The sequence below is a fragment of the Danio rerio genome, chromosome 21 (genome assembly GCF_052040795.2).
Source record: "Danio rerio strain M-AB ecotype USA chromosome 21, GRCz13ab, whole genome shotgun sequence".
NCBI classification, from domain to species: domain Eukaryota; kingdom Metazoa; phylum Chordata; class Actinopteri; order Cypriniformes; family Danionidae; genus Danio; species Danio rerio.
In genome coordinates, this window is record NC_141041.1 from 13,363,393 (window position 1) to 13,391,334 (window position 27,942).

General features: G+C 34.9%; 1 protein-coding gene and 2 long non-coding RNA genes across 52 annotated transcripts in view; all 3 read right to left on the reverse strand.

Annotated features, from left to right (window-relative positions):
• Positions 1 to 27,942, reverse strand: part of celf4 (CUGBP, Elav-like family member 4) — a 257,699-nt gene that overhangs the window by 91,427 nt on the left and 138,330 nt on the right. The window lies entirely within an intron of this gene.
• Positions 8,558 to 12,580, reverse strand: LOC147831858 (uncharacterized). Its single transcript, XR_015520097.1, has 3 exons — positions 11,566 to 12,580; positions 9,467 to 11,119; positions 8,558 to 9,228 (listed from the first exon to the last, which is right to left on the reverse strand). It is a non-coding gene; the product is annotated as an uncharacterized LOC147831858 (long non-coding RNA).
• LOC137488786 (uncharacterized) lies at positions 19,347 to 22,876 on the reverse strand. The gene is made up of 7 exons (XR_015520032.1): positions 22,832 to 22,876; positions 21,185 to 21,242; positions 21,002 to 21,091; positions 20,721 to 20,878; positions 20,530 to 20,625; positions 20,238 to 20,355; positions 19,347 to 19,500 (listed from the first exon to the last, which is right to left on the reverse strand). It is a non-coding gene; the product is annotated as an uncharacterized LOC137488786 (long non-coding RNA).

Here is a 27,942-nt window from a genome sequence, read left to right on the forward strand (position 1 = left end):
TATTTTTTCTTCTTCTGTAGAAGATTATTTTTTATGCATGGGGATTCACTAGTCTATTTGAAAGCAACATAAAATAATCATAAAAGATATGTATATTATTCATGCACGATATTCCTCCTCATGAGATGTCTTGCATAGCTGTGTGGTAAGCAAACGGATGTTTAAGTAGCCTTTTATTGATATTCAAGAACTGGTTTAATCATTTAGGACAAACCAAACAAACCAAAAAGAGAGCAACTTTCAAGATAAAAGCACACACACACACACACACACAAATGGTCCTACTTTATATCAGGTGACCATGGACTTGCATCATAAAATAAATACTATGTACTTACTGTGTTCATCATGTATTGCAGAACACTTTTAGTGCTCTTGAGGTGAAAAAACAGGTAGGGTTAGGAACTTTAAGGGTTTAAGGGTAAGTTTAGATGTAAGGCATGGTCAAAAGTGTGATTACAGAAAATAATAACATGTAATTACATGCAGGTATTTAATCAATCAAAAGTACAATGTGTAACATGTATTTACCAACACAATCTCACGGCAATTCGTAACTTTTTGATTTAGTGGCTAATTCGTTTAAATTCGTATGATCTAATTCGTACAATTTAGTACGATTTGCTCATCACCTAATGATGGTTGGGGTTAGGGGTGGAGTTGGATGCCACGCCTCTTTTTTAAAATCATACATTTTCGTAAGACTGAACTCCAAATATTATATTTAATATATTTATATTATATTTAATAATTTTTTTTTTGTAAGATCAGGCTGGTATTTACACAATAAGTACACTGTGATTTATTATTATTTTAAGTTTAAGTACAAAGTAAGGCCACCTAATATACAGTGGGACAAAAACAAAACAAAACATGACTTTGAGATTTTATTTAGTATGTTTTAAAGGAATACTACCCTATTTTTTGAAAATAAGCTCATTTTACAGCTCCCCTAAACAGTTGAAAAACTAACTAAAGAGTTTTGATACTATTATTTAAAGTTTGACTCTGTAGTTACATCATTGACTAAGAATGACGGAAAACAAAATTATTATTTTTTGGTTCCACAGAAGAGAGCAAATGTGGCCGAGAGCACAATAACACTGGGATAGTTCACTCCAAATTGTACAATTATTCACCATTTAGTCATTCTTAATTGGTTCCTAACATTCATGAGTTGCTTTTTTATTTTCGTTGAACCCAAAAGAAGGTGTTTTGAAGAATGTTGGAAAACAGCAGCCATGATTGTCATCCATATTAGGAAAACAATCATAAGTCAATGATTTTCGGTTTACTTTAACTTCAAGTTAAATTCATTATGACATTATTCAGCACCTGAAAATCTTTGATTCAGATGAGATGATTCAGAAGTACTTTCTGCTGTTAATGTAATTGCAGAAAAGTAAAGCTTTAAATAGAAAAATGATTAAAAAAAGTAAAAGTTAAAAGTGCTCCCGCAAGATCAACTGAATGGATCAAAAATGGTAAAACTCAACAGATTAACTCTAGCGGAGTTGTAAAATTATCCAGCACAGCAGTGACAACTGTACATGCAAGACAAACAGGTTTTGAATGATATGAGGATGAATATATTTGTGGTTAAACTAGCTACTGTCCAATGATAAAGAGGGATAATCACATCGGGCTGTTTGCATGTGTAAGATCCGTCACAACAAAGGGCCTGTCTTCGGATATGCCTGATGGATCAGCATTCTGGGCATTCACTCCATTACCATTTCACAAAAGAGACACGTACTGGGACAAGGGGCAGATTGCGCTCCTCAAATGAAGAAATATACGTCTGTCAGCAGGGGAAAACACTGGCCTTCTGTGTTAACCAGCGCCTGACCTCCACAGGACCTGTCTGGAGAAGAGCTGTCACACATGTGCGTGTGCTTGCTTATTCATACTTTGTCTTCTACCGCAGATCTGGCAAAGGGGGAATTGCTTTAAGACGTTATTTTTTATATTTAGTAAAAAAAAGGAGAAAAAAGATCAGAGGTAAAAGACCATTCATTCATTCATTCATTCATTCATTCATTCATTCATTCATTCATTCATTCATTCATTCATTCATTCATTCATTCATTTTCTTTCAGCTTAGTCCATTTATTCATTTATTCCGCCAACTTATCCAGCATATGTTTAACACAGCTGATGCTCTTCCAGCTGCAACACAGCACTGGGAAACATCCACAGACACTCATTAGGTAAAAAAAAAAACTAGTTTTCCTCAAAATAAATGATCAATTAATGATTAATGATGTTTATTTCATAATTATTTTTATATTCCTTTTAATCAACTTTGTATTATTTACAATAATAGTTTCAGATTTTTTATATTTTTGTCCTGTTTTTTTTTCTTTTTTTAAATATTAAGATGTTCGCTAAATATCTGAGCTGCTATTCTCCATATAAACAAAATTTCCCAAAATCTTCAATTTCCCCCCCAAAATTACTAACATTGTAAAAGTTTTATTATTTATAACAATTACTTTTCTATAATTATTTTAATCATTTGTTTTTTGATAAATCCCCTTTTTTCTGAATTCACTTTTTGACCACCTGGACTTTAATTGAATGGTTAAATAAAACTAAAAACATGTATTTATGCGGGATATGATGTCCATATTTTCCTGCATAGACGTTTTAAGTTTAAGAACTTCATTAATCCCACCAGGGGCAATTAAATTAGGGCAGTAGCATCATGACACAACAAACACACACAGTGCTCAGCATAATTTAGTACACTCCATTTTGAAAATGAATATTTTTCTCCATTTCTCAGTAAATATAGGCAATGCTTTTTGGTTCATATAAACAAAACAGAATTATTAAACAGATATATTAATTAAAATTATATTTTAGTCACCAAACATATTGAGAAATCGATCGATAATATGATTAAATTCAAGGAAAATTTTGAAAAAAAAAATTACTACCTATAAAATTTCAATTAAATGATTACATTTTTTGTTTCTTTTCATTTTTTCTTTTCCCTTTTTAAGTTGGTATTAAATTTTTTTATAGCATATACATTTGGGTGTACTAGTTTATGGACCATTATCGTAAGTTATTTTGTTAGATAAGCTCCAGATTTGGCTTCAGTACTGACTAATCTAATGTATATGCACAAACATAATATTGTATAGCTTCCTATTAAAAATATAATTTTAAAATATAGATCTTTACTTATATATGCAGAGCACTGTAGAGACAAATCACTTACAAACAATATTAAAAAACACAATCCAGCATGCTTTATAATAATTCATGAATATAACAATGCTTCTAAGAAAAAGATGTACCCGCACATGTGCAAAGACAGGTGCACACACACTCCCATACATCAGAAATAATTACCAGTCCAGATCTTTAACTTCATTTAAAAGGTTTCAAGTCATAAATGGAACATAATCTAAGTATGGCTTCTAAGAAAAGGACAGAAATTATGTGATGTACATTACACACACATGTGCATAGACAGGTGCACACACACTTCCACATAGCCAAAACAAGGATCAGAGCTATTTACCAGTCCAGATCTTTAACTTCTTTTAAAAGGTTTTAAGTCTTGAATGATACACAATCCAAGTACAGCTTCTAGGAAAAGGGTGGATTTTAATGGATGTACAAAACCGTGCAAAGACAGATGCACACACACTTCCATCCATCAGGCATCAGAAATAATTACCAGTCCAGATCTTTAACTTCCTTTAAAAGCTTTCAAGTCATAAATGGTACATAATAAAAGAATATCTTTTAAGAAAAGGATGGATTTTAAGCGATGTACACACACATGTGCAATACAGGTGCACACACACACTCCTACGCATAAAAAATAATAACTAGTCCAGATCTATAGCTTTCTTTAAAAACATTTAAGTCATAAATGGTGCATAATCCAAGTACATCTTCTAAGAAAAGGACGGATTTTAAGCAATGTACACACACATGTGCAAAGTCAGGTGCACACACACTCCTACGCATCACAAATAAGCTTATAATCACACGCACACACACATGCGGGGTCTATTTCTGACAGTTAATATGAACAGATGTGGGCCTCCTCCTCTGCCTCACACCTTATATACACAACACCATTTTCCCAGCACCTGGTGTGCTGTTCCAGATTGTGTGCGTAAGCTGTGATTGAGGCGGATTTCTAAAAGAGGAGGGAATAGGAGTCATTCCAAAGTTTAATCAAAGAAAAAGAGTGTCTTCATAGAGTCGACTATCCTCCTAAACATCTGGGCCCCTGTACGGCTCCCAACAGCACGCCGGCTGCTTCATATGAGCTGCAACTCTCCACGGTCTGGAGCCTCCATATGAGACAGTACAAACAGATGAATTAAGAACAGAGAAAGCCAAGAGAGGAAGATGAGGACATGAGACAGAAGAGGCGAGTGGGGAGAAATGCAGGGGATTATGGGAGAGAGAAAGAGAAAGAGAAAGAGAGAGAGACGGTGTGAAAAAAAGACAACAAAAGCGAGTGAGAATGAAAGAGAGGCTGGGAGGAGGAGGAGAGCGAGTGTGTGCAGAATAGCAGAGCTTGTTTAATTCATCAAAACTGGCTTCATAGAGAGTTGTAGATTTAAACTTTAATGAAAGAGCCCTAAAGTCCTGATGTAACAAGATGAAGAGAGCGGGAAAATAAAACAGGGAACTCAGCGAAAGGAACACGCGGGAAAGACTGGAGAGAAACAATTCCTGTCTGTGTCATTACTGTGAGCTCCGTGGGGGAGAGGAACTATGCACACACACGCTAAAAATTCGGTCAAAATTAATTGTGTCCACTGATGGCAGCATTTATTTGAATGCACTGTCTGCAAGGTATTAGCACACAGCTCTGGAAAATATTCACCTGCCTATTCACCATCTGTCCATCCATCCATTTACACCTCAATGTATCCATTCATCCATCCACCCGTCTACTTATCAATCCATCTATTGTCCACCTGTCATTTATCAGTCAATTCATGTATTGTACCTATCCACCTGTTGCTTAACTATCCATCTATCAATGGATCTATTAACCATCCACCCATCCATCCATCCATCTGTCTATTGACCAGTATATTTGTCTGTCATCCATCCGTTCGTTTATCTGCTTATTTTTCCATCCATCCATCCATCCATCAGTTCATTTGTGTCATCCATCCTTTCATTCATTTGTCTATTTTTCCATCCATCCATTGATCAGTACATTTTTCTGTCATCCTTCCATTCATTTGTCTGTCTATTTTTCAATCCATCCATCCATCCATTTTATTGTATATCATCCATCCATTCATTCATCTGACTATTTTCCATCCATCCATCCATCCATCCATCCATCCATCCATCCATCTGTCCGTCTATTGACCAGTATATTTGTCTGTCATCCATCCGTTCGTTCATCTGCCTATTTTTCCATCCATCCATCCATCCATCCATCCATCCATCCATCCATCCATCCAGCAGTTCATTTGTGTCATCCATCCTTTCATTCATTTGTCTATTTTTCCATCCATCCATCCATCCATCCATTGATTAGTACATTTTTCTGTCATCCATCCATTCATTTGTCTGTCTATTTTTCAATCCATCCATCCATCCATTTTATTGTATATCATCCATCCATTCATTCATCTATTTTCCATCCATCCATCCATCCATCCATCCATCTGTCTATTGACCAGTATATTTGTCTATCATCCATCCGTTCGTTCATCTGCCTATTTTTCCATCCATCCATCCATCCATCCATCCACCCACCCACCCACCCACCCATCCATCCATCCATCCATCCATCCATCCATCCATCCATCCATCCATCCATTTTATTGTATCTCATCCATCCATTCATTCATCTGACTATTTTCCATCCATCCATCCATCCATCCATCCATCCATCCATCCATCCATCCATCCATCCATCCATCCATCCGTCTATTGACCAGTATATTTGTCTGTCATCCATCCGTTCGTTCATCTGCCTATTTTTCCATCCATCCATCCATCCATCCATCCATCCATCCATCCATCTATCCATCCATCCATCCACCCACTCAGCCATCCATCCATCCATCCATCCATCAATTTATTGGTCCAACAACCCATCCATCAGTTTATCTATTGATTTAAAATTGTCACCACCAATCCATCCTTCTGTGTATTTGTGCATCGGTCCATCCCCCATCTACCTAGTAGGTACCAATTTGTAAATTTATGCATATGGATACATCAGTTCATTGTCAATTCATTCATTCAATGATTCATCCATTATCCTCAGTTTAGTAACCATCCATCAACCTGTTTATTGTCCATTCATGCATTGTCCATTCATCTATCATCTGAAAATCAATCCATCCAGCTGTCTATCCATCCTCCAAACTGTCTTTTATCCATTTACTGTATCTATCTCTCCACCTATCCACCCAATAATCCATCTGTCTATCCAACTATCTATTCGTTCTTTCATCTTCTACACATCCAACCATTCATTCATCCTTCCATCTATGAGGAAGGATGAAAACAGGATTGAAAGAGCAGCTGATGTGACTCTTTCCTCTGATTTCTATTCATCTCTCTCTCTATATATCTATTGATTCTTCCACCTTCCCATTTATAATTTACATAATAGGTAAAGTGTTTATGCAGAAAATACTGACAGTCACAAATTAAGCAACCAGCTAAACAGAATTATGGTCATTTTGTGGAAACTCTTTTCTTTGTAGTGCAATATTACTCACAAAAGTGTTGGAACTGCTTAGTCAATTCACCCCACAGTCTGTGTCTCTGTGGTTATCCGCTCATCCTGTTTCAGTCATTGTTATGAGTTCAATGTGTCAGCAAAACATGCTCGCCTGCTGTGACCGAGGAACTCATCACTATGTGTGTGCGTGTGTATTTTAAGCCAACATGCTTGTGATGGAGGCAGTATGCAAACAAGCATTCACGCAGTTTTATCAGCATCTCTGCTTATCACTCTGCTTGGGGACTGTGGGCCGTTACACTGCGTTTATAAATTCGTTTTGTGCACTGTCAGTTCTGCACATATTCAATTTGACCTCCAAATGATTTTGTCCATTACTTGTGTGCAAAAACAGACACCGACCCACATATTCTTGACAAATTACTTTCTCTATTGGTGTTTTCTGTGCTATTACACTTTACTGGGTTTTAGTGCTTTTTATACCTAAATAACCTGCCATTCTGCCATCATTGCATTTTTTTATGTACATATACAGCTATGGTCAGTAGCGGAAAGAGTACTGAAAAATCATACTTGTTAAGAGAACTATTACATGACCAAAAATGTAGTGTGAGTAAAAGAATCTATTGTAAAGATTACTTAAAGTATGTACTCAAAAGCACGGAGTATTACGCCGTAAAAAGCTGATGCGTTTACATGTATTTTGTGGATGTGTGTAAACGTAACATTCTGTAGTGCATTTAGTTATTACCCAGCAGGCACACAACATCATTAGATGTTAACATTAAGTTAGATTTAGGTTTTGATGTCAGGTGACCAAAATTCAATGTCCAGCTATTGTCTAAGGACAACATTATTTTGACGTCCAATAACAACATCAAATGACGTTGATATTTGGTTAATTTTAGGTTGTGTTGGAAAGTGACCAAAATCCAACGTCGAGCCAACATCTTAACCAACGTTATATTGAGGTCAAATACTGACATTTATTTGTCAGGTTTGGCAACCAAAATCCAGTATCAGATAGACGTCATAGTGGTAACGTCGACACAACGTCAAGCCGTAACATCATTAGCGTTGATATTTGGTTGGTTTTAGGTTGCGTTGGAAAGTGACCAAAATCCAACGTCAAACCAACATCTTAACCAATGTTATATTGAGGTCAAATACTGACATTTATTTGTCAGGTATGGCAACCAAAATCCAGCATCTGATAGATGTCATAGTGGTAACCTCCACACAACGTCAAGCTGTAACATCATTATCATTGATATTAGGTTGGACGCTGGACACAGATATCGGCCTGATGTTGGATTCTGATGTCAACCTGATTTTCATTTCCAAGCAAAATGAAACGTCGCCACGTACATCGTCAATCTGACGTCATGTTGATGTCTTGTGCCTGCTGGGTGTTTAAGATGAAAAAGCATAATTTAACTTTGGTTCAAACTTTAAAATTGTATTTAATCTAAATAAAATTTAATTAACTAAAAAATAATATATATATATATATATATATATATATATATATATATATATATATATATATATATATATATATATATACACACACACACATTTTTTTTTTTACTTTGGTACATTGTAGATTTTTTTGTTGGAATGATCTTTTTTTTATTCTTATATTACATTCACATGTAATTATTTAGCAGACGTTTTTGTCCAAAGTGACTTACAATTTAGGCATTCAGCGATTCAACAAGAAGTACTAATTCTACAAATGTACCATTAGTGCTCAGAGAATTAGGTTTATTTATGTATTTATTTTGATAAAGAGAGAGAGAGAGAGAGAGAGAGAGAGAGAGAGAGAGAGAGAGAGAGAGAGAGAGAGATGTACAATGCTTCATAAATGCACTATTTATTTATTTATTTTAATATTTTTATTTTCATCATTTATTTAATTCATGTTTATTTAAAGAGCTTATTACAACGTAGATTGTTTATTGATTGATTTATTGCAAAAATGAGTCTGGTGCAAATGTGTCAAAAAAATAAAAAAATTAAAATAAATAAAACGGGGGATGAGACAGCTTACAAAATTGTTTGTTAAGCAGATAGTCTACTAATACTCAAATGGACCATCAAAATAAAGTGTTACCACTTTTTTATAGGGGGTTCGTTAGGTAAACTGAAAACAAGAAACCATCATTTTTCACTTTCCAAAATAAAAATATGCTTTGAATGAACGACACAGTAGTTTCACTTTTCTCAGTGCAGTGTCCATGTTAGAAATGACATCTACACACTAAATTATTAAATTAAATTATTGGCAATTACATGCAATGGCTAAACCTAAACATGAAATTTTACATTAAAGGGATTGTTCACCCCAAAATGAAAAATTACTCACTATTTACTCACCCTTCATTTGTTTCAAAGCTTTATGAATATCTTTCCTCTGTTGAACACTAAAGAAGATATAATGAAAATGATGAAAACCATTGACTTTCATTTTAAGAAAAAAACGGTCACACTTTACAATGTTCATTAGTTAATGTTAATTAAAGCATTTACTAACATGAACAAATAATGAACAATACATCGACTATACTGTATTAGTTCATGTTAGTTAACGTTAGTTAATGAAAATACAGTAGTTTATTGTTAGTTCATGTTAACTCATGGTGAATTAACCAATGTTAACAAGCATGGACTTGGATATCAACAATGCATTAGTAAATGTTCAATTATGATTAATAAATGCTGTACAAGTGTTGTTCATGATTAGTTCATGTTAGTAAATGCATTAACTAATGAACTTTATTGTAAAGTGTTACCGAAAAAACTAATACCATGAAAGTCAATGGTTACAGGAATCCAGCTTTCCTATTGTCTTTAGTATTCAATAGAAGAATAAACTAATAAAAGTTTGGAACAAATGAATGATGAATAAATAATGACAGAACTTTTGCTTGAACTATCTCTTTAATAATACAAATGTACAATTAGTGACAATGATTTTGCACAAATAATAAAACAGTCAACTGAAACAAAATCACAGCGTGCTTATTCCCCACCTCCAAAAACCCTCCCTTCATTTTGCAGCCCCTCTGCATTCATTAGCTAGTTGAGTTTAGCAGCTGTCCTTAAAAGTCTCCATGCAGCATCCAGGGCCTGTAATGATGCACAGGTTGCACCATCTGTGTGTCAGAGCCCCTGTGCGGCTATGCTTCTCTGTGACTCATCGGTCTGCGCCATCACTGTTGGCGCTGTCGTACGCATCATCATTCTGCGCCAGGACTCCGCTGCATGCCGGCATCCCATACATCTTCGACCATCATTTATTTGGCACCAGGCAATTAGAGGACCCAAAAGCCTCAGTGTGGGGTAGGACTAGGTCTCCCTTTTTAATCACCCTCCTTAATTACTTTCTCTGTTCCGTGTCATAAGCCGGCATCTGCATTGAAAATTTTTTTGTATCTTCAATTGTACAAAGCAGAAAACGAAAGCCTTTCGGAGTTGGGGTGCTGTCCAAAAACATTACAAGGTTGTCCCATGAGGAGCCAATCCATCAAAGTGATTTTTCTCTCCGCCTCCACTCCAGCCCTCTTCTCCTTTGCAACGTAGTCATTTTCTTCTCACTGGGAGTGACATTGATTCATAAAGTACTGTGCTGCAGGTGCCAAGGCACGCCAGAGTTTTTTTTTGGGGTAGTGTCGTTGAGTTTGAGACTGTGGCTCTCTCCATCTTCTCTGCTGGAGCCAATAGCGTTTAGTCGTCCAGTATTAGCAGGGGATGTGTCATATGACGAGGCCAATAGGTCAAGGCTTGAGGTTTTTGGAGAGCCGTGACCTTGAGCCGCTGTGCTGATGCAGTGAAAGGCCGCCGATGATCCTCCGGCTCTGAAGGGACTTAACCGGGTTCCAAGGGTCTGACAGGAGGACAGGTCTAATCAGAGAATACAGCTTAGAAGGGTAAGACAGCATAATCTGCTCATAGCTCACTCTGCAGAGAGTGGTAATAAAGCTACGGGACTGACACATGGTTTAGTGCCATTGGCACATGGGGGTACAGTCAGCGTGGATGGAGGAAGACAGTTGGGGTCATGTGACCATGGAGCCACTTTATCAGATTTGGGCAGAGGGGACGTTCGGGAAGGTTATGGCTTACTGTGTGATTGATAACCTTGAGGGAGATTCACTAACATGAAAGCATGTCAGAAAGGCTGTGCTTACATGATATTTAACCTGCCATGGCATCTTTATATGCACATTTCATTTCATAAAGTCTAAATTCATTCATTTTCTTGTCGGCTTAGTACCTTTATTAATCCGGGGTCGCCACAGCGGAATGAACCGCCAACTTATCCAGCAAGTTTTTACGCAGCAGATGCCCTTCCAGCTGCAACCCATCCCTGGGAAACATCCACACAATCACACACACAAACACTACAGACAATTTAGCCTACCCAATTCACCTGTACCGCATGTCTTTGGACTGTGGGGGAAACCGGAGCACCCGGAGGACACCCACGCGAATGCAGGGCGAACATGCAAACTCCATAAAGTATAATTGTTAAACAATATTTTCAAAACCTGCTGACATTAGCCACTTTGAAATTTAATTTTCCTTCGGCTTAGTCTCTGGTTTATCAGGAGTCGCCACAGTGGAATGAACCGCCAACTATTCCGGCATTTGTTTTACATAGCAGATTCTCTTCCAGCTGCAACCCAGTACTGGGAAACAATCTAAATGTTGACTAATGAAAACAAATTTGAAGTGTGAGTCAAGTTGGGCACAAATAGAAATAAATCATGATAAATTGAGTGAAAAAAGTAAGCACTTGATAGGACAAATTCAACCCAGGCTCATTCAGAAAATGTACCGCTATATACATTTCTGGAGAGCACCGAATACGTCCTAGGAGCTACATTTTTTGCAGTTTTAGTTTTTTCGCAAATCCATTATAGGCCGCTGTGTACATTTTTCAGATGTCAAATTTCACTTATGAGTGAAACTCGCGCATGCTGTTCACACGCAATTGCACCACAGGCTGCTGATGACTGACTGACCCACCCTCCTCCTTCCCTAAACCCAACCAATAGTGTTTTCAAAACCACCGATTTACCTGCCTACCAACTGTCCTAAACCCAACTGACTGTTTTAAATAACAATTCTGAATGAAAAAGCCCTCACCTGATTTTTACCATGTTTTCAGATTTTACAACATTCTTACCCTGTTTTTTACTTGTTTATTTTATTTTTTTGGCTTCTGTTTTTGTCTTAGCCACTTTCTGGACTCTAACCCTATCGTCATGGTCAACAAACTGGATTCGGGGGTGAGCGGTCAGCTGGTAAGCGCGAAAAGGAACGGCATCATACTGCCCAGTAGCATTCATTTTAAAGATGAAATGCAGCCATATGTACCTCTGGCTACATGATTAGCAAAGTCCGGAAATGTATATAGGGCAACTTTTCCAGAATGAGCCTATGATAGACAAATTCTAAAAAAAAAAAAAAAAAAAAAAAAAAAAAACATACATACAGATTCAAAAACGTTTTTTAATTTAAAATAAAATATAGTCATTCAGAGAAAATTTATTTACAGAAAAAACAACTGGTCAGAAAACAAATTTAAAAAAAAGTTCTAAATGACAACATAAATTGAACAATTCAGTATTCAACAGGATAAAACAAACAAGAAAAACAATGTTTTACTGTAAATCAGAAATGCCGAAAAAATTAAATGCTATCTTATTTAATCTATACATTTATTTATAAAAAGCTATGAAAAACACTTAATATACAAAATATAATTAATAGACATTAGTCTATTAATCGGCCATATCAGTCAACATTGTGATGTGAAATACCGGATACCCCTTAAAAACTGCACAGATCTACAAAAGCATTTGATTGCTACCCTAACTGTTTATGCTCATTTAAGACAAAATTAGTTGTGTTTAAAAGAAAACCCACCAAGATCGACATGTTTAGTTATTAATTTTATAATAATAATAATTATTATTATGTGTATATTTTAGTTCAAACAAGCACCCAAAACCCATACTGTGTACAGAATCCATTTGGGAAAGAGCGTCTATTTATCACTATGGAGCATGTCTGACAGACCCGCACCGCTACATGAAAAGGATTGCATAGGGGCGCCTGTGATGAAAAGGAAGGGAATCTCGCCGTTTTTATATTTAATTCAAAATGTTTTCCTGCCTAAATAAAATGAAAGAACAGGTTCACATTTAAGAGCAAGGGGCATCCCCTGGTGATTCGGCAGTATGGGTTGCGTAAAGGGAAGATCAGCTCTTTAAAGTTTATTGCCACCCTTCATAGAATGATTAAAAATACAGAAGAAATACGGGAAAATAGCTTAACCGGACTGATGATAGAGGGATAGAATTGTAAAATATGGGAGAATCCCAGGACACACGTAAGGGTTGAGAGGTATTGACATGACTATTTTACAGTTAATGTAAACAATACTGTAAATACACATACTGTACAGCAAGATAGATGGTGCTGTAAATATATTTAGTTGTAATTAATTTACAGTAAGCTACTGGTAAGTACTCTGTTACTGTATATATCTAAAGAATACCAGAAAAATGTAAGTGCTATCTTAATATGTTCTATATTTTTATTTATATAAAGTAGTAAAAAAAAATACAAAATATAATTAATAGACGTCAAATTAGTTTGTCAGCTTAGAATTCCACTGTTCACAGACCTGTATGAATTTCCTGTCGCAGAATGAAAATGATGCAATACACAGAAAAAGCATCAGCTCCACACACCTAAAGTGAATGTTTGGCTCTTCGTGATGTGCTAAAAGCATTCTGTCTTTTTCAGGATGTGAAAAAAAAAGAGTGTGATATGAAAATCGCCCCAACACATCCACTTCATCCCGATCATCAAAATCACTTGAATGCACATCATGGTATAATTACGACTACCCGACTCATAAGCTGGAGCCTCCCAGGAGGGCGTGAAGGCAGCGGCGGCTCCTCAGCATTGTTAGCGCAAATGCTAATGCAGCATATTAATGAGAGCTAAGCTAGCGCTCCTCTCGCCTGCTGATCTGACTAATAATGGACCCCAGATATCAAGACTTCGGCGTCCACAGAGACTGACAGTAAAACTAAAGAGAAAAAGGAAAAGAGTTAACAGAGGTTGACACGTCTGACGTCCAGAGTTGTTAAATTACTTTCGGATAGCAGGAAGAGTGTAAGCAAAGGGCTGCAAGTGACGAGACCAGAGAAAAAGCGAGAGAGACTGAGTGGGTCTGACATTGTTCTGCCATGTGGAAAGGTGAAGAGAAAAAGAGTGCGCAGAAAACCAGACCCAGTTTGAGATGAACTTCACAGAAGAAGTCCAACATTTAGAACTGAACACTGCTGATAAGGTCAGCGCTAGCTATTAAATAAACGTCCTGCAGTATTGATAAGTTATCAATAAAACATAATGCTAGATGCGCACACCAGCAGTGGTCTCAGACACAGACGAACAGACATGCACACACTTGCTGGGTTTTCATGTGATATGGGGACCTCCCATATAAAGGCTGCACAAAATATTGTTTCATCATCATTATTGCAATGTGCCACAATAGTCACATTGCAGGATCTGCAATGTTCAAATGGGATTATAGTTGACATTACAGTTCAGAACATAGCGAAGTCATTTCTGTTTTTAAGCTTGGAGTGAAATTAATTATTTCGCATTTGTTTTTAATGCCTGTGCAAGCATTTCAAGCTAATTTAACCTTTGACTGTCTGCTCTACCAAATGGTTGACCATGTTTTGACTGTTTCAAATAATGTCTTTTAAAGAATTACTGTTTAAAATAATGGATTACACTACACAGCATTGTTGGTTTACAAAATAAATAAATAATAATAATAATAAATAAATGAATAAATCAAACAAACATAATTCTGTTGCACTACTACACTTGATTTTGCTTTTATTGTAAAATAAAAAAAGGAAAAAAAAGAAAACATGTTAAATGAAAATCTGAAATATTTTATGGCATACTTCAAAGAATAAATATGATTATTATTTTGAGTATTAATTAATAATAAATTAGTCTTACACTTCATATTTTCATATTTTTTATAGTATATGTATTAATTCTGGTACTTTTATCATAAAGTGACATATCAATCATTTGGTAGAGGTTGATATTTTAGAAATTATGGGATGTGTTGAAAAAAAAAATGTATTGAGTGTGTGAACTAGCGATATTAGGAGTTAAGAAATGCAATCCAAAAGTTTTTTCTTGGTGGGGTAACTAAAGGGTTAAGCCATAAATTTTTTTTAAATAAATTAAACATTTGTGAGGTAAAGATTTATTGCAGTATATAGTTATTATTTTTGATTATTATTTTTCACCTTTATTGGGATAGGACAGTGGACATTGTACAGACAGGAAAGTGTGGGGAGCAGAGATAGGGGAAGGATCGGCAAAGGACCTCGAGCCGGGAACTCGAGTCGCCGTATGTTGATGTACTAAGCACTAGGCTATTTGTGCTGACAGTATATGGTTATTTACACACACAAAAAAAGATATTTTATGTTTGATTGTACCTTCTGTACTTGAATGCTGTTAGATTTTTAAGAAACCCATAACGCACTGATTATTTCGTTTGTATCTTTGGTCTATTGTATTTGACCTTGCTTGTAATTTTTTAAAATGATATTTTATCCAGAAATGCTCCCCAATAAAACCTCCCAATCAATCTAAACTTATGAATTATTTACAAATACAGCTGTTCAAGTCATCTGGTGAAACCGTTTTCACATCGCAATGTTCTTTCCATTTTTGTGCAGCCCTTTAACGTATCATGATTTTTTTTACTGTACATCTGTGTAGCTACATAACATATATGCTGTTTTCTTCCCTTAACCGTACCTCTAAATTCAACCTTCACAGAAAAGTTTTACAACTCCAAAGTCCTTCATTTCGGATGATTTACAGTATGTGTTATTTTCCTCATATTGCCCCAATAAATGTCCCCATAGGATAAAAAAAAGGTACTACTGGTATTTGTATACTTGTAGTCCCCATACTGTGATGGATACCGGGACCACACACACACATGCAAATATATTTGTATTTGTGGTTTTTAAAAACTCTCCATATGTGTAATATATTGTATACTGTAAAAACAAACTGTTATTATGTGGCCTTACCCTAGTCCTGAACTCAACCCAAATAAGCAAATGTCAAAAGACCCTGTTAAGTATAATTTTTTTTAATGCGTTTTGAATTACGAGGACACTTATAAAACCACCTCAACAGTGTAATACCTGGGTCATATTAATGCCATTATACAATCGTTGTGACCTTGTAAACCACATACACCAGAACATACAGATAGGCTCCCCAATAAAGCCTCCCAACCATCTTGATTTTTGTTACTGTACATCTGTGTGGCTACATAACATACATGCGGTCTTCTTCCCTAAACCCTACCTCTAAATTCAACCTTCACATACAGGTTTTAAAATTGTACATTTTTAAAACACTTAATTCCAGATGATTTACAGTATGTGCCATTTTTCTCATATTGCCCTAAAAATGTCCCCACAAAATAACAAAATCCCGGTATTTGTATACTTGTAGTCACCAGACTGTGATGGATACCAGACACACATGGAAACACATTTAAATGTGTGGTTTATGAGGACTCTTCAAAGGTTTAAGGCATTGTATACCAAAAGACAGGTTATTACATGGCCTTACCCTAGCCCTGAACTCAACCCAAACAAGCAAATATCAAAAGACTCTGTTTAGTACGATTTTAAGTGTTTAGAGTTACGAGGACACTCATAAACCACCTTAACAGTGTAATACCTAGGTCATACCCATGCCATTTTACAATATTTGTCCTTGTAAACAACATAAAACAGAACACACACGCACACACAAGATGATGAATACCAGGACCACACACACACACGCAGGCTAACCGAGAGGATGCCCGCGGCTGGAATTCAGAGCAAAAGAGAAGCCTCATTGAGCACAGTCTGGCAGTTTGAACACGCAGTATCAAACACACACAATCGCAAACAGGCCAGAGCTGAATGAGCTGCACGTTTAGGGCCAGAGGAGAGAGTGCTGGAGCACGATGGACTTACTTTCAAACGCTCTCGAAATTTTTTGCGTTTTGTACCTCGACTAAATCAAAGAGCATATTGCAGCAGTGCACAGTACATTCTGTGCCGATCATTACCAAATGGCACAAAAAAGCAATACAACTGGGTTAAGCATCAGACACTGAGCTCTGTTTCAAAAGCTGGTGAGATGCCTACTTAGACAAAGCATCATAGATGCACAATGAACATGAAAGCTCTTCCATCAAAGAATGCTGACTCAGAAGAGGCTTACAAATGAATTCTAGCAGCATTGCATGTGTCTTTTGGAAAGCACTTAACCCCAGAATGCACTGAGAAATTATTTGTTTGGATCTATAAAATAAATAAATAAAATAATGTTAACGATAATAATGCTACAATGTTAACGGTCTATCTGTCCATCCATCCATCCATCCATCCATCCATCCATCCATCCATCCATCCATCCATCCATTTATGAAAACGGAAAATGTACTGACAGCTAATTACAGACTTTATACCGCAAATAAAAAACAGAAAACTTCCATTAATTGAGTGTGTCTACATAAAATAATAAAAAAAAAAAAAAAATAATAATAATAATAATAAAAAAATTATATATATATATATATATATATATATATATATATATATATATATATATATATATATATATATATATATATATATATATTTTGACGGTATAACTACTGTAAAAACATAAAACATTTTCTATCAATGTGTTTTTGTATTATTAAAACCATATATCCCAACAGTAAAAAAGTAAAAATTTTCTGTTTTATTTATCTACAGTAAAAAAATGACAGATTGTGTGTTTTAATGATATAGCTATTAGCTACAGTAAAAATGTCCTTTTTGTGTTTTAATAGTATATCTACAGCAAAAAAAATGTGTTTTAATGGTATAAAATAAAAAAATTAACTGCTTTACTAATTGAATATTATCAAGCAGTATAAAATGGCAACACACACACACACACACACACACACACACACACACACACACACACACACACACACACACACACACACACACACACACACACACACTTTATTTATGGTTTACCTTTAGTAAAACAAAACCCTTTTTATAGAGTGTATGTGTAAAGAAGCGGCAAATAATTTGTCAACTGTGCACTTACAATGATTATACAATGATCTGCCTGCCTATAAAAATGTTCTGTAAAAAACGGAAAATGTACAGGCAGTTCATTACACAGAGTTTTCACCGTATATAAAAAAACAGAAAATTCAGTTAATTGACAGTGTGTCCACATTAAAAAACAAACAAACAAAAAATCTGTTTTTGATGGTAAAACTACTGTAAAACACAAAACATGTTCTATTAATTTAAGCTTTTTTTAAAAAATATTACAAACGGCTATTTTCTGTGTTTTTAAGGGGATACCAACAGTAAAAAAGTGGAATTTTTAGTGCTTTAAAAGGAAATCTACATTAAAAAATTTAAAAGATAGGATTTTACATTGGTTTTGACAGAAGTATCTATTGATTGTTATAAAACCGGTAATATTGTAAAATATATTCTACTTATTTTGATAAAACATTTCCTGTTATTTCCACATTTTTAACAGCAATGCTGCTATTTTCTTTTTCAACAACACTGTAATCCCGAATAAGTTGACAAAACTCAAAAAATTTGAGGTAATCAGTTACGTCAAATTTCTTAAGTTATGAAATTATCTATTTTAAGTAACCAGAAACATTAAGTTTTGAGTTTGTTGTACTCATGCAAGACACTTCACTCAACTTAAAATACCCAAGTTACTCAGCTTATACGTTTTAATTGCAATTAACTTAATTGTTTTAATTTTTCCAAACTTTAAATACTTAGTCACCCAGCTCATACATTTTAATACCAATTAACTTAATTGCTTTAATTTCTTTCAACTTTAAATACTTAAATCACCCAGCTCATACATTTTGATAGCATTTAAAATTAACTTCTCCATCGTAAGTTCCACAAATAAAATTAGCCATTATTTTAATCTTTAAACCCCATAAATCTGTCAAAATAAATCTGTAATTTAAAACACACAGACAATACCATTTTAGACATTTATTGTTAAAGAAAAAATGTCCAACAGTACTTTCAAATTTGTCTCCTATGCAATTACAAATGTCTTAAAACGATAAAAACTATTAGACATAAAGAGATTGAAAATGAACACTATTCTGAAATTGATACAAATTACCCACAATGTAAATATGATATCAGACATAAGAGCCTCAAGAAAAAACAACTATAAGTTTAATAAAATTTAATAATACATTAATAAGTGTAAAACTTACTCTTAAGGCATTCGTTAAAAAAAATAATAAGAGCACATTCTGTGAAGTGACTCGTTTAGTGTAAACTACACAGAAACTGTATATATATATATATATATACACATCTCGTTGAAGTCAGAATTATTCGCCCCCATTTATTTTTTCCCCCAATTTCTGTTTAACGGAGAGCAGATTATATATATATATATATATATTGTAGCGAGGCAAAGGGAAAACAGCGACACAGTTGGATAAGTTTACAGACAAGTCCCCGGAGGGTGCTTTATTTACAACGTGAATGGGGTGTAAACGGTGCTCTTCTTCAAGGTGAGGTGCTCTGGTGCTCCGGGAAGTAAGTGAAGGACAGTGAGTAGTCGGATGTGGGATTGTCACGAGCTGGAGTCTGCTGTGGAGAGACAGAGAGACAAGCGTTAGCGCATGGAGTCATTGGGTGAATGAAGCTCATCTTCTCCTTGCGTGGGCTTGGTTTATATGCCTCTCCACTTGATGACGTCCAGCTGTGAACGATCCTGTGTTGATGATGGTCCAGCTGGGTTGAATTAGCGACCAGGGCGACGTGGCATGTGTGCGCTCGTTACAATATATATATATATATATATTCAGTCTTGGTTGAACTATGATTCTGTCATTTACTTAATCCAAACCTGTTTGAGTTTCTTTCTTCTGTTGAACACTTAAAAGGTTATTTTTGACCAAAAAAAAAAAAAAGCTGAGACCTGTAACCACCGATTTCCACAGTATTTGTTTTCCTATTAGAAAGTCAGTGGTTACAGGTTGTCAGCTTTACTTAACTTTTGTGTTCAACAGAAGCAAGAAATTCAAGCAGGTTTGGGACAAGTGAAGAGTTAGTAAATGACAGAATTTTACATTTGGACAAACTATCCCTATATATAATAAAATGCATATTTACCAATTAAAGGTAAATAAATGTTTTGAAGTTACTACCCCAGAGAGTTAAAAGTTCTACATTAACTCAAAAAAAAAGCTCTACATTAACTCATTCTTTAAGGTTTCCATGCTACGAGACTTTTTATTTTCCATCATCCATGCCAAGCAAAACTTTTTGCACAAGTTCAAAGTCCTTTACTATATATTATGTGAAGAGCATACATTAATACATACAAGACAAGAAAGGTCTGGAAGTGTGCTGTGGGTGCTGTCCAATTCATTCTTCAGGACAACAGAGACCCTCAGTGAATGCAGGGCCAATAAAGCATCTTCAGTCAGCAGGATTATCAATCTAAAAACATAATTCAAGGATATTAATGTAAGGACAGTATCACAATGACTGAGCCAATATTATATGATTCATCAACTATTCTTGATTACAAATATGTTTTTAAGTAAAAGTTTTCAAAACTTTCATCTTTTCATTAAACATGCCTAATTGTGAAAAGAATGAATGAAGTCTTACCATGGTGTTCCTAAAGAATCTTAAGTCACGCTCACGCAGCAAGACCAAAAGACCTCTGATAACAGTAGTCCGTCATGAACTGACATCATTCAGTTCCTGGAAATCAAGAATCAATTTTTTAAAAATTAAAAAAATAATAATAATTCAAATTATATTTTAATGTATACTTTAACACGTGACCCCAAACATACCTGCTCATCATAAACCTTTAAAAGATTAGCCAGGGTATCTGCTGTCTTGCCAGTTTTGGATGCTGTTTGCCTTAAAATTGTCATCAAATGAAATAGGTGGTGGTCCAGTTTTGCAAAGAATTTGTGGGGAAAATTCTCATTTGTAACATGTTGGTACTCTGCAAACAGCAAAAAGAAACAAGAGAGAATTTCATAAAACAAACCCACACCACAAAATATACAATTCTAGAAAAAATGTATTAATATTATTATTATGTTTCATTTACTTATCTATTTTTTACCTCAGATGAAAATCAGGTGTTGATCAGATGTTGAAAGCAGGATCTTCATGTTGTAAATTGAACTCAAGGTCTAGCTGAAGTTTCACTTTCCTTGTGGCAAAAGTATCATTGATAAATACACTGTAATATTTATTTTATCTGGATATGCCAGGCATAGTAGTACAAAATAAATATTCTACCCACCTTTCACATGCCTCCATTTAAGAACCTATCTGTAGTCAGCAACACCTGACCTTCAATTCTGTATGTACACAAAGTCACAGTGTCATTTAGCTGAGAGTGGAAGTAGTACAATTGCCTGATGTCTAACGTTAACCTCCAAAACGGTTAGCAATAGAGCTGATTATCATGTTAGTTGCTTTAATTCGATGAACACAGATTTAATTTAAACAGTATTGAAATTTCTAAAACTGAATAGGACGACAAAGAAATTTAAGGCCTGATTTTAAAAGCTAGAAATAACAAAACTTACCTTACTGTCTAATGATGTAAAAATATATAGACTAAAATATTTATATTTTTAAGATATAAATATATTTTAAGCTACAAAATTTGCACATCAGAAAACTGTCTTGTTTACCACTTCTTGAATATTTTGTTTTGTTATTATTTTATTTAATAACATAATTTTGTAATAATGTGTTATAGATATGCATACTTTGTTTTTTAGGCTGTTTATATTCTCTCCAGAGTAAACATTTTAAAAAATAGATTGAAAAAAAAAAACTTTTATCATACCTTTAAAATACATTTGACCTAAATGACATTTAAACTCATTTAACTGATCGCATTAATCAGGTAATCATTGATATGCAGAGATGTCGTCTTAAGCGCGAGGAAGTATTAAGTGTTGATCAGTGCTGGTGATTGAGGTAAAGTTAGTGTTATATTTACACATTCAGACTTTCTCCTTAATAATGTAATTTCAGAAAGGTAATTTTTGCATATTCTTAATGGTGAAATCATATTAGCAGCCAATGACTTTCAAAGTACAACATTGTCCAGTCAAAAAAAATAGTGCATTTAGTGTAATGTTGTTTTCATGTCATACTTGCATGTGATTTCAGAACGAATAGACAAAGTACCATGGTAAACAATTTATGGAGCGAGTCACAAGTTGTTACTAAATGAATGTATGAATATAAAACCAACTTTACCTCAATGTGGTAGTGTAAAATGAAGCTCTGCTCTGTACCTGCTCAGGTGAGGAGCGCAGCTTAATTGTTCTCCGTCAGGCTATCCTCATACATGGATCAGCAAGCAACAAGCTGCGTGTGACAGAGTTAAGTTTTGAGACTACGTTTTTGCGCGTCATCAGAAAATACCGTTTAGGGTTTAGGCGGAGATCATTTGAGTTATGATTAACGTTACGTTTCTTGCGCCTTTCGTTTCCGAAGTGCCTACAGATCGCGAAGATAATACCACATTCACACACTGGATGGAGTTCAGCGCAGCGCCATGACATGCGGTTGTGAGAGCGCACGTCTCCATGACAACTTCAGCACAGGCTGAGAAAAGGCATACTCGCGCCAAGATTGAAATTTTTTTGAAAAATGTAATCTGCCGATTTTAAATATTTTTTGTCTTTATCACACTCTGTTAAAATTCAGAGTTAACACATTACAACTAACGCTAACATTGCACTGATTCTAACTTTTTAAACAGTAATGTTAACGTTAGTTAGCAACAAGTGAGGCTAAACATGTTTTCTTTAATGTACGACATGTAAACGCACCCTGATTAACTCTACATTACATTGAACTGTTACTGTGATTATATTAATTAAAACATACATTTAATATTTCTTGGATTTGTAAATATTTTACTTACTGTAGTGTGAAGCGAGGCCGATCCGCCATCTTGAAAAAAACGAATGAAGCATGAGCACGTACGTGAACCTGGATGACGTCAGACGCAAAATCACTAGGCTGACAGAATTTGAGTTAATGAAACTTTAAAGAGACATTTTGTATAGATTAAACCCAGCAGAATTGTTCACCTTACTTGAAAGATTAAATTTTTTCAAACTCAAAAATAAGAAAAAGTTCTAAATACTCATCAAGGTTAATTAAGATAAACGAATTTTAATGATTTAAGTTAATAGAACTCAACTCAATTAATTAGTTACAGCATTAGGGTTTACAGTGAAGAACAGAAGAGCCTTCATTTGAAACAAAAATCCTCACTGTCACTTCTTATTAATTTACTGTGCCGTAGTGTTACTGCATAATAAAGGTATACATTGCTATAAAATAAATCTCAGTGAAATTAGTTTTCAGGTATCAAATAAAAAAAATGCTTTATGCAATATGTGTAATGCAATCCCCAGGTAATACATTATTCCCTGAACATTTGAATGTGGTTTATTTATTTATTATTATATTTTTCTCAGCAAAAAGGAAACAATAACATATATATTTTCACTTAAGACTTGCAGACAACACCCACTAAAATGTCGGCAAGAATAATATAATAAGAAGATGACTCATTCTTTCATATTGTAATGAGTACAGGTCAAAAACAAGGCTATTTTTTGTTTTACAGGATAGAGATGGAACATCATTCACCCGTAATTCATTTTTTTTTGTACAAAAGTTAATTGAAATATTAAAGCAGACAATTAATTTTTCTAGAAATCCCTTTATAAAAATATAATTGATAACAAAAAAGTCTAATTAAATTGTACATTTCATTATTTGACCCATGTATATACCATATAAATGAATTGCCGGCTATGTGGTTGTTATCCATTACCCGTCAGCATGCTTCCTCAGAACACAGCTGTCTATTTAGGCATTATAAAGCATGTCAGGAAAAGAGCACAGGATGTACAACAGCAAAACTAAAACCATCACGACACACAACAACATGGTGCAAAACAGACTACGAAGCGGCAGAAAGCAGCGTTGTGGAAGAACATGCACAACAACGCATGAGAGATGAAGCGCACAACAATCCAGAGTAACAAATGAATAAATAAGAGACACCCCCAGACTGAAAAAAAAAGAGGACAAAGAGAAGAAACGGAATAAGCTGAGAGCCAGGAGACAGATAGGATGGAGAGACGGGGAAGAACAAATAGAGCAGGAGGCTTAGATGTCTGCCAAGCTGCCTGGACACACACTCTGGTCTGATCTCTCCAAACCTTCACCCCTCCTGCTCTCTCTCTCTCTCTCTCTCCCTCTCTCTCTCCTGCGGACACAAACTCATGATCTAACCAATGCCGATGACACCATTCCGAACATTTAGAGCATGCAAAATCTACTGTCTCCTCAACTCTCTGCTCTGAAAGAGAGAGAGAGAACAATGTACAGCAGGAGAGACTGGATGACACAGCAAATGTGTGACAGACAGACAGCTAAAGGCATTTAGAGTGGATGGAGGTGATATTTATGATACATGTATTTCAAATACTTGTTTTAAATACAAAATAGTGGTTAGCACTGTTGCATTACAGCAAGAAGGTTGCATGTTCGAGTCCTGACTGGGCCAGTTGGCGTTGCTGTGAAGTTTTCATGTTCCCCCCCTGATCGTGTGGGTTTCTCCGTGTGCTCTGGATTCCCAACAGTCCAAAGATGTGCTATAGGTGAATTGGGTTAACAAAATTGTGTGAATGTGAGAGTGTATGGGTGTTTCCCATTACTGGGTTGCAGCTGGAAGGGCATCCGCTGCGTAAAACATATGCCGCAATAGTTGGTGGTTCATTCCGCTGTGGCGACCACTGATAAATGAGGGACTAAGCCGAAGGAAAATGAATGAATGAATGTAAAATGAGTCTACATGAGGATATCAGATAAATACACCCTCTGATTGATGCTGTGGACACTATTTACTCTTCCATTTAAAGAATAACTGATACATTTTTTGGAGAAAGAGTATACTGCACAAATAAGAGTAGTTTCAGATGGATTGCTGATGTCAACTGTTCGTCGTTAAAACGAACAACATAAAAATAAGTCCTTCAATGTATTTTTGTCCAACCCTGGATGGAGACGATGAGGAAGAACTGAGGAGAGAAACGGGAACAATGGCAGGTGAAGTAAGAGAGACGGAGGAGAACAGAAATGTGTGTTTGACAAGGCCAACAATAGCCATGTTTCCATTCAATGATTGAATTAGATTCATGTGCAGAAATCGAATATTAAATAATACATTTGTGTACAAAGCAGCATTTCCTTCCGATGAGTCAAAATGAACACAATCGTCACTTTCTGATGAACTGGTGCCAATTATCAAAAATAAAAATGGATTTTGCTGTGGTATAGGAAAAGCTACTGTGGGCATTTTTTCTTATGTAAACTGTGCATGAGATGATGAAACAAAATAAAAACATGGTGGCTTTTGGAGGTGAGAGACTGCTCTTCGGGAGTCATAATAGTGTCATTTCAGTGGAACAAAATAAATTTGCCATTAAAATTTCTCATTAAAAGTGTCATTACTCTTATTTATTATTATTTTATAATGGCATTTTTGTCATAATTGGTATTAATATTTAACAACAATAACATTAAATTCTTCATTGACAAATTTAATTTGTACCACTGCAGCTGAGGTAAAAAAAAAAAAAAAAATCATAAAATTCAGTATTCAGAAGTATGTTATAAAATTAATGACAATTATAATGGACTAGTGATAATCATGTTTATGACAGATTTATGACATGTTTTGGTTATGTTAACTTACTGTATGATATATTTGTTTATGTCAAGTTGTCATTACCAAGACATTAACTAACATTTACTAACACAACTTTATTGTAAAGTGTTACCAATAAAACAGCAATTCTATCCAATGAGTCAAAGAGAACATTATTGTCACTTCCAGATGAATTGACGCCAAATATCAAAAATAAAAATGGAATTTGCTGCAGTGTAGAAGCCACAATCAGCCTTTTTTCTTATGTCATAAATAAACTGCACATCTGAAGATGAAACGAAATGAACACGCTGTGGATTTTGTAGGTGAGAGACCTCTCTTTGGGTGTCATAATAGTGTCATTTCAGTGGAACAATAAATTTGTCATTACATTTTTCTTTAAAGGTGCCATTACTCGGTCAAACAATTTTATAATGGCATTGTTAATATTTAATGACAATTCAATGACAAAATTATAATGGGCTCATGGCAATGTCAACTTGTCATAAGGACAAAGGCTACTGTATGATGTTCTGTATCTGTTTATGTCATGTTGACATTACAAAAACATCTCAAAAGAATGTCACCTTTGCATTTAAAATGACAACTGAGGTAATGACACAACGATTTTTCTTAAAATATACATTTTTATCTGAATATTTTTGTGGAAATCATTTTTTCAGGATGCTTTGATTACTAAAACATAAGAAAACAGCATTTATTTGAATCAGAAACTTTCATTATAAATGCTTTTATAGCCCTTTTGATTAATTTCAGTGCTCAGAAAAATTATCCTTTTCTTTTGCTGAACAAAATTTGTACTGACTCCCCATCCACAAAAAACCTTATAATAAATATAATTAATTATTAAATAAACAGTATAAAAGTAAATAATAATGTACAAACTAATGAATAAAATAAATTGGCCATTGTAACAACACATCAAATGTTTTTTATCTACTCACTGATTTTCTTTTATATTACAGCACTATTTGAACTGCAGCGTTTCTATACATCCACAAAATGTTTCTATAAAAAAAGTGCAAAGAAAATTTAGCTTTGGGTATGTTATTCAAAGAAGGTCAAAATAAATGAGAAACGCTCTGCGAAAATAATACACCGCAATCACAGACGTTGCAGCTCGGATGAAATGAGATTTCTCCATCATTTTCAAAGAGGTTGTGTCACCGAAAAGTAAAGCGGATAAATCAACTCAGAAATAAAGTCAGACAGAATGACCTCCTCAGGGAAAACTAGTCTTGTTGTAATAAGCTTGAATAAATGTAAAAAAAAAAAAAAAAAAGCTGCTCACTTTTGCAAAATGAAATATAGGGTCAAAGTCGAGATGTCCCATTTTGGTGTCTGGATCAAATTACATTTACAAAATTGATATTATATACAAGGAAAGCACATTAAGAGCAAGTAAAGTGCCTGCTTCAATAGTTTAAATAACTTTTGTGAAAGTAAAACATCAGCATATGACTTGGACTTCTTAAAATAGATAAAATGGTAAGCAATTATCGTGAATTTGCATTTACATATTTATTTATATGTGACCCAGGATCACAAAACCAATCATAAATGTAACATCTGGAAGCTAAACCAGTAAGCTGTGTATCAGCTTGTTTTGATATGACAATATTTGGCCAAGATACAAAATCTGAGAAAATCTAAAAATAAATAAATAAATAAATAAATAGCAATTCATATTATACCAACACAGGCTCATTCTGAAAACGTACTGCTGTGTACATTTCTGGAGAGCACCAAATACGTCCCAGGAGGTAAATTTATTTGCAGTTTTGTTTTCGCAAATCGACCAAAGGCCGCTGTGTACGCTTTTCAGATCGCAAATTTCTCTCGCCAGCGCTATTCGCGCCTGCTGTTCCTGAGTAAATCCACCAGAGGGCGCTGTCGACTGACCCACCCTCCTCCTACCCCCCTAACCCCAACCAATAGTGTTTTCAAAAGCACTGATTGACCCTTATATTACTTAATATACTAATGATTTTTGCCAAAAAATAAACAAAAAAGATTATTTTGACTGACAAAATGCATTGTTGGCTTTCCAAACAAATATACCCATGCAATGCAAGACTGATTTAGTGGTCCATGGCCACATATTTGCAATTGTTAATCTAATTGATATATTTAAAATGGTTCAAAACTTGGATGAAAGTATAAATTATATGGGCAATTGTTAAGATTTTAAAATAAGAATTATTTGGTTTTTGAGGCTTCACTGTGATTAAAAAAAGAAATGGTGATGCACTGTGACTACAAATATTTTTATTACGTGAAAACAT